The sequence below is a fragment of the Cervus canadensis genome, chromosome 30, assembly GCF_019320065.1.
Source record: "Cervus canadensis isolate Bull #8, Minnesota chromosome 30, ASM1932006v1, whole genome shotgun sequence".
In the NCBI taxonomy this organism is placed as follows: Eukaryota; Metazoa; Chordata; class Mammalia; order Artiodactyla; family Cervidae; genus Cervus; species Cervus canadensis.
In genome coordinates, this window is record NC_057415.1 from 20,662,324 (window position 1) to 20,681,405 (window position 19,082).

Consider the following 19,082-nt stretch of genomic DNA (forward strand, 5'->3'; position numbering starts at 1 on the left):
CTGCTTCCTGACATCAGAAATAGAGGATCCTGACACTGAGATTACTTTTATCAACATGTCGTGATTATAATGGGGCAGATTGAGCCCAGTGTGAAAGCCCTCTAGGGCAGCCCTTTGACTTTAGATGGGCTTTCTGAGCTACTGCTGTGTGCAAGTAATTCACTGCTCGGATCACAGTGAGTATACTCTGGTAACCAGGAGTTTGTGGTCCAAAGGAGAAGAATCAAGGGCTGACAGTGTGTAAGGAAGTTGGAGCAAGGGGCCAACACCATGCCCTGATGGTCCAGAGGGAGTTTATCAAGGATCACTGTGGGCTGCTGGCTTCTGGGAAAGCCGATTCTGACCAGAGTTTCTCTTCTGCTTCTTAAATGGGTACTGTTCACCTTTAACCTAGAGCAACCTGTGCCCACCTGCTCAGCTCTGAACCATGCTTTCCACGTTCTCAACAGACCTCATTAGCATCTGACCACTGAGGGCACCGTTAAGCAGAGGCTGTCAGGAATGTCACCTGAACGTTAGCAGCTGAGAAACACAGCTTACATCCTCCCACGGCCAGTGAGGACCTTGGTCACAGGAAGCCTGACAGGTAGGTAGGACTCTGTACTAAATCCTGACCCCAACTAATTTCAATTGTATCTGCTCAGAATGAAGAGACAGTGTTCTTACTCAAAGACAAGAACGTTGCATTTGCTTTCTTACCAGAGAAATAATTAACACTCAGGTCAGTTATGCAATTTTCTAAAATGTGCATTAAAAATAAAATGGATAAAACTAATTACATTTCCTCCAAATTTTTTGGCTGGCTCATTTTTAAAATGCTACTATTAAGCTATGATAAATCATTTCATTAATAGCTGAGTGAGCTTACGTATTTGAAGGATCAAGATCTTCCCTTTTTTTAGCAAAAAAGTAAAAGGACATGCCATCTATTTTTTAATGAAAAAAGAGAAATTATGTATGTGTGGAGAGAGAGAGAAAGAGAGTCCCAGCAGCAGGAGAACATGCTATGAGATTTCTTTGTTTAGCAGGTGAGTCCCATAAATGTGACTCAGCTTTGGTCTGACCAGAAGCAGAATTTCTTCCTATGCCATAATACTGTTCCCATAGTCTTATCTATTTTGATTTCAACAAGCATATATTTTATTTAAAATTCTATATTATTTACTTCTTTACTTTACACTGTGCTAAGAGAGTCATTTCCTCTGTGTGTGTTTTAGCTCATCTTATTTCAGCAGGTGGACATTCTATGCACATCTCAATATGAGAGAATGAATATAATCATAGCGTTTCCTCCTGGTCACCAGTCAACTTGTGCTGAAGGATGCTCAACTTTTGTACCACTTGAGTTTCTACAATGATTTTGATATTGAAAAAGATAAAGAATTAGCAAGCAATATGTTAAGAGTCTTGTTAGAATCACTGACAATAAGAAATTTACATCTGAAATCATTGAATTAACAAGTTTTGAATAACTATCATAGATGCTTTTCCATGCATGCAAGGGCTATTAGTGATACAAATAATGCATTCCCAAACACAGAGGGATGTATGAAAATGTAATAGAATATTACTCCGTCATTAAAAAAAAAAGGAAACAATGCCGTCTGCAGCAATGTAGATGGACCTAGAGACTGTCATGCAGAATGAAATAAGACAGAGAAGGAGATATACATAGAATCTGAAAAGAAATGATGCACATAAACTTCTGTATCTGCAAAACAGAAACAGACTCGGACTTAGAGAATGAACTTATGGCTACTACGGGGAAAGAATGGGGGGAGTGATCGTTACGGAATTTGGAATGAAAAGGTACATGCTTCTCTATTTAAAATGGATAACCAACAAGGCCCCTACTGTATAGCACAGGGAATTCTGTTCAATGTTATGTGGCAGCCTGGATGGGAGGAGAGTTTGGGGGAGAATGGATACACATATATATATGGCTGAATCCCTTTACCATCCATCTGAAACTATCACAACACTGTTCATCAGTTATACTCCAGTGCAAAATAAAATATGTAGAAAGAAAGAAAATGGAGATCCCTCAGTCACAATCATTGCTCCTGCATGGGGTTTAAGTTGTGTATAGGAAGAACTGAAGAGGTAATGAAGACGGGGGTGGGAACAGGGAGCAGCTTTTGAGGAGGAGTTGGGAGAACACTCTGAAACCCAAAGAAGAAGGAAGCAGGCACAGCTGACTAGCAGATGGAGTAGAAATTTAAGGATAATTTTAAATACTGCCTTCAGGTATATAAAGGAAACCCAGTTTGTCACTCTTTGGATAACTTAGGGGCTTAAAAAAACAAAAGATATGAAAAAGTAAGACAATATATCAGAAATGAAAGAAACTTCATGGTTCCACATTTTAGCATGTAGTAAGTACAATGCGATGTAGGGGGTTTAGGGCAGTGAGATTTCAGAGCGATGTTGCAGGGCACACCAGAAAGACTGATTCTTTTTTAAAGTGTACTGAACTAGGTCTGAGAAAAGAATTATGATTCAATAGTATGATTGACAATCTGCTGATAAAAGTGGCTCCCTAATCAATCAGGTGGACTGTGAAAACAATGATAACAGGTAAGAATTGAAATCTATATTTAACAGCTAAGAATTGAAATCTATATTTAGTGCTCGCTTCAGAAATCTATATTTAATCATTTAATTATAACACTGACACAATAGGGCCAAGAGTCATAAGACTTTATTACTTAGGGTATTTTTAAAAGTTACCACTGTAATTCTGGAATTAACTTCTTTTGGAACTGCTGTTATTTTGGATTAAAATATGAGGAATCTAAATTTTGCAGTAGTAGGACAATCACTGTGGAGAGAGAAGAATGAATGGATGATGTTTCTGCTTAAACTTGGCAGACTGGAGCCCCAAGTACAGCTCCTTAACTTATAATCTGTTTAGGCAACATAAGAGGAGAAATCGTAATGGGGGAGGTGACTATATCTGAAAAATGTTTGGAAGTTAGAAATCATAGGGACAATTTAACTGACAGAAAACTAGAGTTCATGCTTGTCAAGAAGAGCTTGGAATAAAGTTGACTCAAGCGATGAAACCCAAGATGGTTCGGCAGTGGAGGCCCCAGGTTTTCCACACCTATATTTAGGCACAAGAGAACAATATTAGATCACTAGACATTTGGAGTAATGACCCAGCACAAAGACAGGCCACACAAGGTAACAGCGTAGAGGAAACTCAGAAAAACATTTGTGCACAGAACAGAACAAAGTGATATATTTTAACTGTAATGGATATCTTCAAAGGAATAAGAACAGATTGCATTCATGAAGCAAGAACATGTGGCTATGAAAGTAAACATTGAAGGAATAAAAATTAATTTTTAATTACCCAGGAGTTTAAAAAAGTCTAATTGAATGATTGCCAGCCAAAGTTAAGGAAATTTATCAGAAGTGTAGGCTAAAAGAAACAGGCATAAAGAACATGAGAAAAGTAATAATAATAAGTAATCTTTCTAAAACCTCTAAACAAACAATCTATATTTTATAAAAAAAAAAAAATGAAAAACAAAAGTTGAAGAAATTTTTTGTTTATAATGGAAACATGTATGTTTCTGATTTTTTCATATTTAAAAATACCACTGTTGCAGGAAGGGGGACCCCTTCCAGGGTCCGAAACTGGGCTCTTGTCTAACACTGGGAAATGAATTGTCTGAGGAGACACATGTGCTGACAAAACAAGAGATTTTATTGGGAAAGGGCACCCGGGTAGAGAACAGGGGGGTAAGGGAGCCCAGGAGAACTGCTCTGCCACATGGCTTGCAGTCTCGGGTTTTATGGTGATGGGATTAGTTTATGGGTTGTGTTTAGACAGTCATTCTGACTCAGAGTCCTTCCTGGTGGTGCACGCCTTATTCAGCCAAGACAGATGCAAGAGAGAAGGATTCTGGGAGGTGGCCGGACATGTGGTGTCTCCTCTTGACCTTTTCTGAACTCTTCTGGTTGGTGGTGGCTTATTAGCTCCATGTTCCTTACCAGGACCTCCTATCATAAAACAACTCATGTAAATGGTTACTATGTTGCCTGGCCAGGGTGGGTGGTTTCAGTCAGCGTGCTTCCCCTAACACCACTGGAAAATGTAGAGCAAGGAGTTTAAAAATGCTTCCTACAAAGCACTCGATGTAAAACTTCAGAATATTAACAAAGATGATTAGGTTATAATTATTGTTATAAGAAAAAAAGATCATGTAGATAAACTTTTGAGAATCTGAATGATGTAGGTCTTCTCAACCACTCAAAAAGACAATAGTTCAACATAATCATATATAGCTTAATAGCATTTATTAAATCTTTGTACTCTAAGTCCCGTATATTTACCCAACAACAAAAAAGTATATATGAAGTGATGATAACTTAGAATCTCAACACTTAGATATAAAGGGTATTGAAGAAACAATTTTGTGGAGATGTTTTTTGAGAACAGGAATTGGACCCTTCATGTGAGAAGAGAGAGGAAGGGGTATGAAGAGTTCAGGCATAAGCTTTGATTGACCTCATTAGTCTTACCTAGATACTGTCAAATTGCTGGGCTTACACAAATACATTAGGGACCAAATGGCAATGATTTAATTCCTGAGGGAATCGCTAAGATGATATAGCTGATTCAAAGAACTTTTAAACAGCTGATCCATACGGCTAACATGATATACAAATGTGTGGGTAAGGCTGTTGGTCAAAACACTTGTTAATGATTGACAGGGCAATAAGCTCGAACTGTTCTGGCTACCATTTAGAAATCATCTCTATTGTATAAAAATCTACAGATCTACATGTAAATTCAGTAAATCTGGCACCTTTAGAAAATAACTAACTAAATCAATCAGGGCACATCCTCCTAAGAGATTAAGTAATTCTCAGTTAGGACTGTGCTCCCAATGTGACATTAAAGAAAATATGCTACCGGCCTCGTCAGTCAGTTCCGTCACTCAGATGTGTCTGACTCTGCGACCCCATGTACTGCAGCATGCCAGACTTCTTTAAAAAAAAAAAAAAACAACTAATTTCCAAGTTTAACTTTTTTTTTTCTCCCCCTTAATGAGTGTATGTTTCCCTTGGACTCGATGTGGTCTTCTCAGGCAGAAGCCAGTGTAACGGAGGTTTCAAGTGGGACCAATCCAAGAGGAAGATGATTTTATTAGAATAGACTAGAAGCACTGCCAAGGGGAAGGGTATTACCAAGGACAGAGTTAGGGAAGCATTACCTCAGAGGAGAGAGAGAGACAGGGATAGAGAGCAACAGAGACAGAAAAACAGAGAGCCATGGCATCCCTACAAAGCAGCCACACCATTTTGCTGTTTGTCAGCAAGGCCTGCCTCTCAGTTCCCTCCTCTTACACATCAATCCTCCCCCACCCCCCAACTGATTAAGTAATCCTTTAATCCTCAGGGGAGTCAAATTCCATCCTAGTGTAGGGGGTCTAACCCTTGGGAAAGAACAAGGAAGGATCAGATCTGCTTCCTTTTCCACTACAGGCGTGCTGTCCTGGGACAGAGAGTTTAAGAGGTAGGAATTCTGTACAGAACTGAATGTTTTAATTGTGAATTTTGTTTGGTTATAAGGAATAACAAGAATGCATTTTATTATCTAAGAAAGACATGCACTATCTTGTGGTTACTTTAGATTTCATCAAGGAATAGATAGGAGTAAATTGCCATGTGGGGTGAAGGACAGTGATGAGAGTATGAAGAATTCTTCCCAGGATTTCCCAGTGGATAAGACTCCATCCTCCCAATGCAGAGGGCATGGGTTCAATCCCTGATCAGGGAACTAAGATTCCACATGCTGTTGTTGTTTAATCGCTAAGTTGTGTCTGATTCTTTGCGACCCCATGGACTATAGCCTTCCAGGCTCCTCTGTCCTTGGGATTTCCCAGGCACAAAATACTGGAGTGGGTTGCTGTGCCCTTTGGCAGATGATCTTCCTGACCCAGGGATCAAACAAGTGTTTCCTTGTCTCCTGCATCGCAGGCAGATTCTTTACTGCTGAGCCGCTGGGGAAGCCCCTAATGCTGTACAGTGTAGCAAAAAGAAAAAAGAATTCTTCCCCTGCTCTCCACAGATGGAAGCCCGCTCATCCAATGCAGAGCTCTCATTCTCAAGAAATGAAAAGGGTTGGGTCAAAGGAAGAGTGTGGGTTTTGAGGTGTAAAGGAATGAACAGTGTAAGAAAGCAAAAAACTTAGTTTTAATATCAGGAAATCAGCAGATAGTATGTGTATATGTATAACTGAATCACTTTGCTGTATATCTGAAACTAACACAACATTATTAATCAACTATACTCCAATATAAATTAAAAAAAAAAACAGCCAAAACACTACAACTCAAACACAGGAAATGATGAAACAACAAAGAAAATACCAGAGAAAACACCTAAGATGGTTTGTTTCTGGGAAATCAGGGTAGGGGTTGGGCGAAGGGAAATGCAGAGTTTGTGAACTCTTGACCAAATTGACCTACATTGCAATATTTCAGTTGAGGAGTATCACATTAGTGCATAAGTCTCCACAATGGGAGAGGCACTGGGATGAGGGAAACAATTTATGGTAAAATTATACCCTTCCATCAGCAAATTTTAAAATGTTAATTAAGTGTCAAACTCTTCGCACTATCATATCAGCCACACAAGTTTGAGTAAGAAGAAAGAAAGAAGGAATATATATATATATACATTGCCATGTGGGGTTATAATTATATATATTATATATATGTATATATATAATAACCCCATGTGGGGTTATAATATATATATATCTCATAGTATGGAAGGAAAAGATTCTCAGAATGTTAAAATATTTGACTTACTGATTTGTGAACAAAACCATTTAGATATCATACTTTACTAATGTAATTTGATATTTGAGAAAAGACTCAAAATCTATTAACAAAATACCATTAACATTAGCTAAGCTTTTCACCATTTCACTTATTTCTTCAACACCAGGTATAGTTGCTATAGAATATTATGTTACAGGTGTACAATATAGTGATTCACAATTTTTAAAGGTTATATTCCTTTTATAGTTATTATAAAATATTGGCTATATTCCATGCATTGTACCATAATCCTTTTAGTTTATTTTACACTTAACAGTTTTTACCTCCCATTCCTCCACCCTGTATTGCCCCTGCCCCATCCTTCTCCACACTGGTAAACACAAGTTTGTTCTCTGCATTTGTGTGCTTCTTTTTTGTTACATTCACTAGTTTGTTGTATTTTTTGGAAACCATATGTAAGTGATATCATATCGTATTTGCTTTTTTATGACTTATTTCACTTAACATAATGCCCTCCAAGTTCATATGTGCTGCAAATGGCAAAATTGCATTCTTTTTTTATGCATGCGTGCTTGCTCAGTTGCTAAGTCATGTCAGACTCTTTTCTGACCCCATGGACTATACCCCACCAGGTTTCTGTGTTCATGGGATTTTCCAGGCAAGAATACTGGAGCAAATTGCCATTTCCTTCTCCAGGGGATCTTCCCAACCTAGGGATCCAACCTGTATCTCCTGTGTCTCCTGCATTGGCAGGTGGGTTCTTTGAACTGAACCACCTGGGAAATCCCATTCTTTTTTATGGCTGAGTATTATTGCATTATTGCATTATATATATATGCATTATTGCATATATATATATATATATACATACACACCACATTTGTATCTATTCATTTACTGATGGACACAAGTTACATAATCATGTCTTGATAATTATAAATAATGCTGTAGGAAACTTGAGGCACATGTATCTTTTAAAATTGTTTTCACTTTTTTTTTCAAATATGTACACATGAGCGTTCTTCCCCCCCCCCCCCAATTATTTTTATTAGTTGGAGGCTAATTACTTTACAATATTGTAGTGGTTTTTGCCATACATTGACATGAATCAGCCATGGATTTACATGTGTTCCCATCCCAATCCCCCCTCCCACCTCCCTCCCATCCCACCCTCTGGGTCATCCCAGTGCACCAGCCCTGAGCCATCTCATGCATCCAACCTGGACTGGCGATCTGTTTCACACTTGATAATATACATGTTTTAATACTGTTCTCTCAGATATCACCCTCGCCTTCTCCCATAGAGTCCAAAAGTCTGTTTCTATACATCTGTGTCTCTTTTTCTGTCTTGCATATAGGGTTATCGTTACCATCTTTCTAAATTCCATATATAAAACTCTAGAGGAGAACATAGGCAAGACACTCTCTGACATGAATCACAGCAGGATCCTCTATGACCGCCCCCCCCCCCAGAATATTGGAAATAAAAGCAAAAATAAACAAATGGGACCTAATGAAACTTAAAAGCTTTGCACAAAAAGGAAACTATAAGTAAGGTGAAAAGACAGCCCTCAGATTGGGAGAAAATAATAGCAAATGAAGAAACAGACAAAGGATTAATCTCAAAAATATACAAGCAACTCCTGAAGCTCAATTCCAGAAAAATAAATGACCCAATCAAAAAATGGGCCAAAGAACTAAACAGACATTTCTCCAAAGAAGACATACAGATGGCTAACAAACACATGAAAAGATGCTCAACATCACTCATTATCAGAGAAATGCAAATCAAAACCACAATGAGGTACCATTACACGCCAGTCAGGATGGCTGCTATCCAAAAGTCTACAAGCAATAAATGCTGGAGAGGGTGTGGAGAAAAGGGAACCCTCTTACACTGTTGGTGGGAATGCAAACTAGTACAGCCACTATGGAGAACAGTGTGGCAATTCCTTAAAAAACTGGAAATAAAACTGCCATATGACCCAGCAATCCCACTCCTGGGCATACACACCGAGGAAACCAGATCTGAAAGAGACACGTGTACCCCAGTGTTCATCGCAGCACTGCTTATAATAGCCAGGACATGGAAGCAACCTAGATGCCCATCAGCAGACGAATGGATAAGACAGTTGTGGTACATATACACAATGGAATATACTCAGCCATTAAAAAAACTCATTTGAATCAGTTCTAGTGAGGTGGATGAGACTGGAGCCCATTATACAGAGTGAAGTATGCCAGAAAGAAAAACCCCAGGAGTGTTCTTGACATTTTGCCTAAACCTCTTCAGTGCTTACATCAACCCTGACATATCAGTTTTTCATTGCAAATGATGTTTATATCTCCAAGAATGAATATTTTTTTTAATTGTTAAACTACTGATCTTTTGTATCTTCAACCTTAGAACAAGACAAAAGGATTTGTTCAAAAGTAGAAATGTGGCTTTTAGATAATGCTGATAACACTGAAGTATATTACCCCAACTCTCTCCAGTGTTGGACAGAATTTATTAGGGAGCAAACAGGAAGGATGCCATGAACTACAAGCAGTGGAATCCAGAATCTTGTGCCAGAAAACAACACCCTCAGTGGTTCCTCCATTTGGGGGCAACCTAGTGGAAAATGGCTACATTTATAGAGGGAAAGGTGATTACTAAATCTGTTCTCTGTCCTCCCGGAATTTATGTCCCAAATTCATGTTCATTCTTTTATCTCCAGAGAAGTGAAGTTTAGCTCTTCCCAGATTAGGTTTCAGAGAGTCTGAACAACTGTAGATGACAAATCCGCTGTCACCAAGACAAGTGTGCACAGCTGACACTGCCCAGATGAAATAGGTCAAATCCATCAATGCTTGTACTGCAATGAATCCATGAACTTGACCTTGGTTTACTTGGCAGTGATGACTGTAATGGCCTTCCCGAATATGGTTTAACTTTATGTGTGTTTTGGCCTTGGGGTTTTATTATTAATTATGTTTCTATTTCCTTCTCATTGATACAAGAATTTATTATGCCTTTTTATTTCCTGTATTTTTGATTCTTTGAAAATTGAGGCCTTGCTGACTCTGGAGGGAGTGTCCAGGTGGTAGAGTGGTAAAGAATACGCCTGCCAATGCCAGAGATGCAGGAGACATGGGTTTGATCCCATGTGGAGTAATCTTTCCAGGGTTGGAAAGATCCCCTGGAGTAATCATGGCAACTCACTCCAGTATTCTTACCTGAAAAATTTCATGGACAGAGAAACTTGGCAGGCTACAGTCCATGGGGTGGCAAAGAGTCAGACACGACTGAGCATGCATGCCACAGTAAGGGACTTCCCAGAAAGCATACCTTTCATTTGAAAACAAACCAGTCCAGAGCCCACCCGATCCACCTTCTTTATGTGGGTCTAAAACTCAGACCACTATCACCTGCCCTAATCACCATCACCCCAATGCCCCAGGGCCTGCTGAAATTATTCAAACTAGCTTATCCTAGGTCTACTCATCCTGCCTCACACGTTGCTTCCTGAAGAATCCACAGTGAAGGTTCTGGCCCATGTTACCTCCACCCTCTCTTTCTCATCCACCCCAGTGCTTTCCCTGCAGCTTTCTGGAGTGTAACATGGACCCTCCTCTTGGGAACTGTGACTAATCAACCATCTCTTTAGCATCAGTTGTTTCATGATATGTTAGCTTTGTTATACCTGGATAAAAACCTACATTTTAAAACAGTAAACTTGGCCCTGTCGTTTGTTGACATGTAATGCACACACACAGATGCTGAAGATGAAATTTCATCCCTTTGTCTAGTCCACAGAAAGAGAAATAAACAATCAAACATTTACCAAGCAAAGGGTGACTTCTACCTCCACCAGGGAATTGAGGGAACCAGAAGTAGCAGCAGTGCCAACAATAATTACTGTTCCAAGAACTTTGTGTCACACATCTTGTTGACGTTTTACATGTACTGTTTCATTCCATGCTCATGACAACACTATCATGTCGATTTTATTATCTCCATTACACAAAAATTAAGAACTTGCCAAATCCACACAATTAATAAGGTACAGATCCTGGAATGTTATTTGAGTCTCTAGAATGATGAGACTGTATGACTTACACATGATGCTGTGGGCTTCTGGGAACTTTGGGTCAAGAGAACCCATTTCATAGAACTGACTATAAATTCATACTCCCATAGGCTGTCTGCACTTGCATTAGGACATCTGGATATAAGAAACATAAGAGCTAAAGGAGAAGAGGTATATATATACACATATATATATCACTTATTGGGTGCAATTTGCCATGTATCATGTGTATCAAATGGTTCATCCAGAGAAGTGGAACTGGTAACATATTTACATATACATGTACAGATATATGATAAAAAGTAAAGGAATTTATTACAGAAGGGAACTTATTCCAAGGAAATGGCCTGTGCAATCCTAAGTCAAAGAGCAGAAAGCAGGAGAGGAAGGTCACTGCCAGTCTGGACCCTACAGATTTGAGCTAATGTTGCCCAGTCAGAAATCAGAAAGGAAGTTCAGAGGAGGAGGAAGGATTGCAGACCCAGCTATAGTATTGAATTTCTACATCAGTTCAGTTCAGTTCAGTCGCTCAGTCATGTCTGACTCTTTGTGACCCCATGAACCGCAGCACGCCAGGCCTCCCGGTCCATCACCAACTCCCGGAGTCCACCCAAACCCATGTCCATCGAGTCGGTGATGCCATCCAACCGTCTCATCCTCTGTCATCCCCTTCTCCTCCTGTCCTCAATCTTTCCCAGTATCAGGTTGCTTTCAAATGAGTCAGCTTTTCCCATCAGGTGGTCAAAGTACTGGAGTTTCTGCTTCAACATCAGTCCTTCCAATGAACTGATTGGATCTCCTTGCAGTCCAAAGAACTCTCAAGAGTCTTCTCCAACACCACAGTGCAAACACATCAATTCTTCAGCCCTCAGCTTTCTTTATAGTCCAACTCTCACATCCATACACGGCCACTGGAAAAACCATAACCTTGATTAGATGGACCTTTGTTGGCAAAGTAGTGTCTCTGCTTTTAAATGTGCTGTCTAGGTTGGTCAGAACTTTCCTTCCAAGAATTAAGTGTCTTTTAATTTCATGGCTACAATCACCATGTGCAGTGATTTTAGAGCCCAGAAAAATAAAGTCAGCCACTGTTTCCACTGTTTCCCCATCTATTTGCCATGAAGTGATGGGACCGGATGCCATGATCTTAGTTTTTTGAATGTTGAGCTTTAAGCCAACTTTGTCACTCTCCTATTTCACTTTCATCAAGAGGCTCTTTGGTTCTTCTTCACTTTCTGCCATAAGGGTGGTGTCATCTGCATATCTGAGGTTATTAATATTTCTCCCGGCAATCTTGATTCCAGCTTGTGCTTCATCCAGCCCAGCGTTTCTGATAATGTACCCTGCATATAAGTTAAATAAGCAGGGTGACAATATACAGCCTTGACATACTCCTTTTCCTATTTGGAACCGGTCTGTTTTTCCATGTCCAGTTCTAACTGTTGCTACATGCATACAGGTTTCTCAAGAGGCAGATCAGGTAGTCTGATATCCCATCTCTTTCAGAATTTTCCAGTTTATTGTGATCCACACAGTCAAAGGCTTTGGCATAGTCAATAAAGCAGAAATAGATGTTTTTCTGGAACTGTCTTGCTTTTTTGATGATCCAGCGGATGTTGGCAATTTGATCGCTGGTTCCTCTGCCTTTTCTAAAACCAGCTTGAACATCTGGAAGTTCACAGTTCACATATTGCTGAAGCCTGACTTGGAGAATTTTGAGCATTACTTTACTAGTGTGTGAGATGAGTGCAATTGTGTGGTAGTTTGAGAATTCTTTGGCTTTGCCTTTCTTTGGGATTGGAGTGAAAACTGACCTTTTCCAGTCCTGTGGTCACTGCTAAGTTTTCCAAATTTGCTGGCATATTGAGTGCAGCACTTTCACAGCACCATCTTTCAGGATTTGAAATAGCTCAACTGGAATTCCATCACCTCCACTAGCTTTGTTCGTAGCTTTGTTCATTTGTTTCTACATCAGGGAAGCCAAAACTCTCTTTCAAAGATCTTTTAATTGATTAAGTCAGAACCACCTAGGGTAATCTCATTTTGAATTAATTTACAGTAAAGTAATTAGGGCTTTTAATCACATTTGCAAAGTCCTTTCACAACCACCAGGTAGTTGCTCAGTTGTTTTGACTCTTTGCAACTCCATGGACTGCAGCCTGCCAGCCTTCTCTGTTCATAGAATTCTCCAAGAATACTGAAGTGAGTAGCCATTTCCTTCTCTACGGGATCTTCCTCAACCTGGGATCAAACCCAGGTCTCCCACATTGCAGGTGGATTCTTCAACTTCTGAGCTGCCAAGGAAGCCCCTCACAGCAACATTGACTTTAATGTTTGGTTGAATGACTAGGACATGGGTGCAGGACACATAACGGCACTACTTCCCTCTATCCTCCAGTTCCCACCAGGGAGTAGCCGTCACAGAGCACCCTAACCAGAATCATACTAACAATGTAGTTCTGGAGATTGTACTTCAGCGGAGCCAGAGAGACACTTCAGAAAGCCTTCACACTGTGTACTTGAAGCTGTGTTTCACACAGCTTAGGCACAGTCTGTTATCCTTATAACACCCTATGAAATAGGGATGAACAGATTATGCAACTTGCTTACCAACAGGAAGCAGCCAAGCCAGGAACAGAACAGAGCAGTGAACCCTCTTCTGTGCAGTGATTCATTTCTGAAAACAAAACTGGGATTGGTCATTGGTCTCTACTCTTTTCCACACTGGATTCCTTTTGAAGCTACACACAATTATCTGGTCTACATTTTCACACCATTGTTTATTAAGGAAGATTCATAACCTTCCTATAGAGAAAATAAAGATTTCTAGGGGATCAGTTCAGTTCAGTTGCTTAGTCATGTCTGACTCTTTGTGACCCTCATGGACTGCAGCACACCAGGCTTCCCTGTTAATCACCAACTACTGGAGCTTATTCAAACTCATGTCCATTGAGTTGGTGATGCCATCCAACCATCTCATCCTCTGTCATCCCCTTCTCCTCCTGCCTTTTATCTTTCCCAGCATCAGGGTCTTTTCAAATGAGTCAGTTCTTCACATCAGGTGGCCAAATTATTAGAGTTTCAGCTTCAGCATCAGTCCTTCCAATAAACATTCAGGGCTTTTTTCCTTTAGAATGGACTGGTTGGGTCTCCTTGCAGTCCAAGGGACTCGCAAAAGTCTTCTCCAACACCACAGTTCAAAAGCATCAATTCTTCAGCCCTCAGTTTTCTTTATAGTCCAGCTCTCACATCCACACCTGATTACTGGAAAAACCATAGCTTTGACTAGATGGACCTTTGCTGGCAAAGTAATGTCTCTGCTTTTTAATATGCTGTCTAGGTTGGTCATAGTTTTTCTTCTAAGGAGCAAGAGTCTTTTAATTTCATGGCTGCATTCACCATCTGCAGTGATTTTGGAGCCCCCAAAAATGAAGTCTCTCACTGTTTCCATCATTTCCCCATCTATTTTCCATGAAGTGATAGAACCAGATGCCATGATCTTCATTTTCTGAATGTTGAGCTTTAAGCCAACTTTTTCACTCTCCTCTTTAACTTTCATCAAGAGGCTTTTTAGTTCCTCTTCACTTTCTGCCATAAGTGTGGTGTCATCTGTACATCTGAGGTTATTGATATTTCTCCTGGGAATCCTGATTCCAGCTTGTGCTTCATCCAGTCTAGCATTTCACATGAGGTACACTGCATTTAAGTTAAAGAAGCAGTGTGACAATATACAGCCTTGATGTACTCCTTCTAGGGGATGAAGAGGCATAAATATCTGGACACTCTAATGGGAGTTTAAATTACTTTCATCTAACTCTTACAGGGAGAAGAAAAATGTTTTCCATCTATTTCCAGCCATTACTAGCAATTTTTTGTTTGTTTAAAAAAAAACCAAAACACATTTCTACCTGAATATGCTTTTGTTTCCAGTAAACATTATGTGTGGGAATAGGAACTTTGATAAGAGAGAGACATGCTTTAAAATGTAGTTCTAAGCACATTCTCTGCCTGCAGTTCATTTTAGAGTCTCTGATTATAGTAGAAAATTTGTTCTGAGGTGTAACTTATAATGAGTGATGAATCATGCAGCCTACTCATAATACAGATTGTCAAGCCCCTGTCAGACACTACTATATTTTTATTTTTTATTAGCTACCAAGTTAACTTTTTAAATTACTGATGTGTACTTTTCAAAACTCCATAGATAGTCAAAGCCTGCAGAAATGACTTGCGAGTACAATATATCCGTGGGGGTTTGATTTTAATGAGGGGTTCTTGATGCATCAGCCCTCTCAGAGGCTATTAGTAAGAAGGATGGGAGAAATCTTTTCCACTGTGGAGGTGTTAGCTCATCATTTCTTCAGCTGCTCCTAGAGTCTGGGGTTGAGGAAATGTCCCCAAGAAAGAAACATCAGGGGTCTGGTCACTATCTCCCAGCTAGCCATCCTGGGGATGTGTCCCCTCCAGTCTCTGATTAAATCATTTGTTGATTGTGGGAAGGATTTCTGATACTAGCAGCAAATTGCCAGTGCTGGGAAGGGAAGGGCTTCCCTGAAGCTGACTCGTGTGTTCTGCCTGTGTTGCACAAAGTTCTATTTAGTGATGACTGTACTGACCCTGCTGTGCCTGACTCAGAATAGGCCCCTGTGCCCCAGTTACACTGGCTTCCTGGCTGCAAAGGCCTTTAGCAAGGTAGTGTGGACTATGGATGTGGGCAAATGAGGCCACATGGAAGCAACTGTCATTGACAACAAGGAGGTCCAGGAAAGACAGGCCACATGCTGGATGTCATCAATATTGATGCTCAAATGACATGATGTGGAAGGGAGTGTCTATGAGGACAACAGGAAAGCCACACATTAAGGCAGTAGGCAGCAGAGGGGAATGGCCTGAACCTGAAAAACAGCATTGTTTTATGGTGCAGGAGAATCATGGAGGAAAAGTAAACCTCAACTTCATTTCCTGTTCCAGAAGTAGGGAAATTGGGGGAGAATCAGGTCTGCCTCTTCTGAAAAAAACTGCAGGAGAAGTATGTCCTGGAGGATAGTCAGGGCCCACGAAGGCCAGGAGGTGAACCCTGGGAGAAAGTGTTGGGAACATAGGAGATTTTGTTAATGACAGGAGCTTAGTGGTCATAGAACAACAATTTTTTGGGAGAAACTAGAGAGCTGATGCAGCATTGGGTCAGATTCAGAAGGCTTGTTGCACTTAATTCTATCCCAGGTGACCTAGATGGTAAAGATTCTGGCCTGCAGTGCAGGAGGCCTGGGTTCGATCCCTGGCTCAGGAAGATCTCCTGGAGTAGGAAATGGTAACCCACTCCAGTGTTCTTGCCTGGAAAATTCCATTAACAGAGGAGACTGGGGGGCCACAGTCCAAGGAGGGCAAAGAGTTGGACACTACTGAGCAGCTAACACACAGCACACAGGAAGTTACAAAGACCCTATAAAAGCCGTTTTCCCACTGAGAGCAAGGACAGTGCCCAAGAATGTCCACATTCTGGGTTGTGGTCCTCACCACCTCGTGATCAGTGGAAGCTCCATCTGAGAATGGTAGGTAGGGCTACAAGGATCCATGTCACAGCACAAAAGGAAGCTTCATTGTTCCTAGCTGCCAGGACAAAGATGAAAGATAAAACACTGTTTCTTCCTCAATATGTGCTTCGTTTGAGTTGTGACTGTTAATGACAAAATTTACAAACACATTAATCATGATGAAGTATAAGTTTTATGAACTCATTTGGGAGGGAACCAGCAGAAGACAAAAAGAAAACAAAAAGAAATACTCAGTCAAGGAAAGAAAGTTCTAACTAAGAATGCTAAACCACTTGTGAGGCTGGTTAAGTTTCACAGGACACAGACCCCCTAACAACATTGGGATAACTCACCTTCCAGGCTGTGAAAGTGCCAAACCTCACCAATCTCCTCGGGTCAACCACTAATCTGACAGGCTGTAATCCAACTGTGTTTTCTTGTTGTTAATTGTAGTCAAATACATTTATACTTCAATTATCTTCCCGGAAATCCTTCTGCTAAGTGAAAGCCATTCAGTGAGAAAAGAGTTCCACTAATTTTAACAGGAAAAATTAGTGAAGCATCCTAAACCATTTCCACAGAGATTCAAACATATATTGGTTGAACAATGAAAGCTCATGAATTTAATAAACAATTGGGAAGAGTAAACATGAACATGAAGTTCTTTTATTCACAGTGTTGGAATGTAATGAAGGTTTCTTAAGCTCACTACCATAAGAAGACTAGAGAGTGGATGGTGAATGGTGTGTGGGGAGACATCCTTTAGAGGGCATATTTTTCTTCCTGCACCCTTTCTTAATACTTTTCCTTTTTCATGCAGTTTGTGATTGTCTTACACTCAGACTGAATTAAAGTTATAGCAAAAGAAAATGTTTTCAGTACCTGAAAACTCTGTCAATTCTACACTTTGCATACAGATTAAAGGTCCTAGAAGATTCCGCCTCTTCATCACTCTCTGAGCTTACCTAAGCAGAGCAAATCACCTTGTGTTCATCTGAACATAGCAGAAACTCAACTTGGTTTCACACAGAGTGTTCCAGCTAGAAAACTAGAAAACTAGAGAACTACTTCTAGTAAGCTATAGTAAGCTGTAGTATCCTTATAGTAAGTAAATCCTCACCTGAAATAATATCAAAATATTGGTTCATGTAGAGTAGTGATTTGGTGTGATTGTGTGAAAATAGCACCGTATACCCCCAAAATAGTCATCCTAAGAAAAGTGTAGTTTTTCAAAAACTATTATGCCAAAACATGGTTAATATAACTCAGTCAATTTTCAGAAGAATTCTATGTGCTCTGACAACACAGACACCTTTCCTAAGTGTGCTCATATTTAGCTGCTCAGTCATGTCCAATTCTTCACAACCCTTTTGACTGTAGCCCTCCAGGCTCCTCTGTCCATGGGATTTTTCAGGCAAGAATACTAGTGTGGGTTTCCATTTCCTCCTCCAGGGAATCTTCCTGACCCAGGGATTGAATTCACCTCTCCTGTGTCTCCTTCATTGAAGGCAGATTCTTTACTCATTGAGTCATAGAGGAAGCCCTCTAGGAGTTAAACAGGCCTCATAGGAAATGCTCTCTCTCAAAACATCAAATAATGAGCCTTGCCTCTTGTCCTAAGTTTCAGCATTTTTTTTTTCTTTCACATACTTGATAATCAGTTTTGAGATATCAACCTGAACTTGGAGACTTCTTTCCAGCATCTCACAGTGACTGTAGTCTTTTCTTCTGCTGGAGACTCTGAGTCAGGATGGAGGCGGATACCACCACTCACCTGGAAGAACCATAGGAGCTGCTTGACATGAAGACACAGAGTGGAACCAAGAAGTGAAGCTGACTCCCAGGCAGCATAGAGACTGTGTCCATGGGGAGGATGATTACCTGACCAAGGAATTTACAGAAGGGATCCTACCTAAGACCCAAATTTTAAGGGGATTTGTGGTGGTTGGAGAAAACAAATGCCTCCACTAGAACTTCAAACTTCAACCCTTCCTCTTTATGCTTTTCTTAACACATTTTTGGAGCAGATCATCAGCAGGGGTTCGTCACTCACAGTGTACTGAAGAAGATCCTGATAGGAAAAAAGGAAGCTAAAGCTTCCTGATTGGTAGACTAGCAAAGCTACAGTTTGTGAGAGAAAAGGGCAAGGGAGGGCGCGACAACACCCTTGATACATGTAAGCAAGTTGTAAGCAATTCATGAAAATGGGAATCTCAAAGCAACTTTGCAGTGAGCCTCTCAGTGTTTCTGTCATTTTTATAGGAGCATGGTAGACAAGGATGGATGGCACGTGCTTTGTTCATGTGTGCATGCTAAGTTGCTTCTAGCATGTCTGACTATTTGTGACTCTGCCAGGTTCCTCTGTCTGTGGGATTCTCCAGGCAAGAATGGGTGTGGGAGTGGGTTACCATGCCCTCCTCCAGGGGATCTTCTTGACCCAGAGATCAAAGCTGTGTCTCTTGTCTCCTGCATTGGCAGGCAGATTCTTTACTACTAACACCACCTGGGAAGCCTGGCACATAACCCGCAAGCCAGTCTCTGTCTTTATACTTGCTTACTCTTTCTGGGTAACCTACAATCTCGGCTAATACCTTCTTCCAAAACCATCTGCTAAATAATGCTCTGGTATCAGACGAACTACCTGATTAGAAAAATTTCTCTATCCCTTGAAA

At 40.4% G+C, this 19,082-nt stretch overlaps 1 long non-coding RNA gene across 1 annotated transcript in view; it reads left to right on the forward strand.

Moving 5' to 3' along the window:
• Window positions 1-223: 223 nt before the first annotated feature.
• Window positions 224-19,082, forward strand: part of LOC122432028 — a 41,331-nt gene continuing 22,472 nt past the window's right edge. The window contains exon 1 of the long non-coding RNA XR_006266698.1: window positions 224-586. This is a non-coding gene — a long non-coding RNA (uncharacterized LOC122432028). The remainder of the gene's footprint in view (window positions 587-19,082) is intronic.